Raw genomic sequence first — 2,500 nt, 5'->3', positions numbered from 1 at the left:
CGCCGCCTGCCGCCTCCGTCGGCCGGCGCGCCTGCCACTGGCCGCCCCCACCAGCCGGCTGTAGCGCGTGCGCCCACGCACCGCGCGGCCAGCACGCCGGGAGGCCCCCCCTCACCGGCCGGGGACGGTCCCACCCAGCCACCGCCGCGTATCGCTTCACACCCACATGCCATTCACGTTCGTGGGCATGGTGGGTATCGCTGAAACAACCGGTTGGTAGCTCAACCGATCGTCGCCATCACTGATTCACCTCTAGCGAGAACAACCGCACCACAACGGTTTACCAGTTCTTCATTTGCGTAACGTCACCAGCAAACGTAGACGTCCATCGCCATTTGCAAATTCAACGATTGTTGCATGCCTGTGTCAGGTGTCACGACACACTATGTCTGCCCACATACACGCAACAACATGTGCACGCTTCGCGAACACGTGGAAGGTGGCCCCCGTACGTATGCGATGTCCATTGCGCGAACGACTGTCAACCGGCCTCTGTCGCATGTCGCAGATGTGGAACGCAGTGCACCATGCTATCACGGTGTGTGAGAAGAGACGACTACGTCTGACAACACGCGCCACTACATCAACAGACGGCTCATGGTGATCGCCATCCACGGCATACCATACTGCAATCCAGCTCTTATAGGGAGACGACACGTAGCTGAGTGCACAATATTTGGACCGTATGGTTCGCCGTTGTTGGCGCAGTCGTGGTACGGTCACACATGTACCACGATGTATCATTCAGTACATGAGGACCAATGTGCAGTACAGTGTGTGATTTGGACGTACAACATCAGCGGACAGTTGACACAAGCCGTACCACAACGTAGGCTGTGCTTCGCCATGCGAATGCCAATGAACAACTGCGAAGGGCATTGAGCATGTACGTCCTGCTGCCGTCCGCATTACAGTGTATAGCTGCAAGGTGTTTAACATGAAGCGATACTCTGGGGACCGGGCAGTGCGAGTAGCAAACTATATTGCGGGGGTTGCAGTTAGGCAACACTACACTAATTTAACGCGTCGTATGACAATTACAGAGCAGGTTAAGGCCCAACGTGTGTTGGGTTAAGGCGCAACGTGGGTTGGGTTAAGGCGCAACGTGGGTTAGGTTAAGGCGCAACGTGGGTTGGGTTAAGGCGCAACGTGGGTTAGGTTAAGGCGCAACGTGGGTTAGGTTAAGGCGCAATATAGGTTAGGTTAAGGCGCAATATAGGTTAGGTTAAGGCGCAATATAGGTTAGGTTAAGGCGCAATATAGGTTAGGTTAAGGCGCAATATAGGTTAGGTTAAGGCGCAATATAGGTTAGGTTAAGGCGCAATATAGGTTAGGTTAAGGTACAATATGGGTTAGGTTAAGGCGCAATATAGGTTAGGTTAAGGTACAATATGGGTTAGGTTAAGGTACAATGTGGGTTAGGTTAAGGTACAATGTGGGTTAGGTTAAGGCGCAATATAGGTTAGGTTAAGGTACAATATGGGTTAGGTTAAGGTACAATGTGGGTTAGGTTAAGGTACAATGTGGGTTAGGTTAAGGTACAATATGGGTTAGGTTAAGGCGCAATATAGGTTAGGTTAAGGTACAATATGGGTTAGGTTAAGGCGCAATATAGGTTAGGTTAAGGTACAATATGGGTTAGGTTAAGGTACAATGTGGGTTAGGTTAAGGTACAATGTGGGTTAGGTTAAGGCGCAATATAGGTTAGGTTAAGGTACAATATGGGTTAGGTTAAGGTACAATGTGGGTTAGGTTAAGGTACAATGTGGGTTAGGTTAAGGTACAATGTGGGTTAGGTTAAGGTACAATGTGGGTTGGGTTAAGGTACAATGTGGGTTAGGTTAAGGTACACATTGTTGTAAGGAAAGGTGTATTGGGGGGGGGGGGGGGCGGCGGCGGCGCGGCGGCCGGTTTGTTGATTGTGATTATAGTAAGTGGATGCCTGCGGCATCATCTGATTTGCCACGTCAGGATGCACCTTTGGCTCATGACAGGCGGCGCTCTGATTCCATGCTTGTGGCAGACCTGTGTCTTTCATTCCTGCCATTGTTTGTGTGCTGTGACAGGAGGCAGTATTGTGATGTTGGGTGTACCCCTGTGTAGGACATGTGTGGGTGTTGGTGGCTTAGCTGAGCAATGGTGGTTGTCGAAGGGTGGGGTATTCTGTTTGTGAGTGGACCTCCCGGTCTGGTTATGATAGTGTGGATTGTCTAATGTGGCGGAGAGGATGCACTGGGTGTTGTTCCATGCTGGTGCTTACATATTGTCTTTGTGCCTGTTACAGGCAGAGAGTAGTGCGTGATAAGAGTGTCTGGCTGACGTGTGGTTGTGATTGTGAGCAGAGTCTTTCAGCATGTATACGGACAGTTGTATACATTATCTGTATTTTGATGGCTCTATCTATTACTAATCAGCGCCGTGTATACGTTTCATCCGGTTCCAGTCGAAACTGTTGTATATCTCTGTACATTAGTGACACGGCGAGGCCGCCATGTAGTTA

This window comes from Schistocerca serialis, unplaced genomic scaffold (genome assembly GCF_023864345.2).
Source record: "Schistocerca serialis cubense isolate TAMUIC-IGC-003099 unplaced genomic scaffold, iqSchSeri2.2 HiC_scaffold_1173, whole genome shotgun sequence".
Taxonomy (NCBI): domain Eukaryota; kingdom Metazoa; phylum Arthropoda; class Insecta; order Orthoptera; family Acrididae; genus Schistocerca; species Schistocerca serialis.
This window is presented reverse-complemented; position numbering follows the sequence as displayed.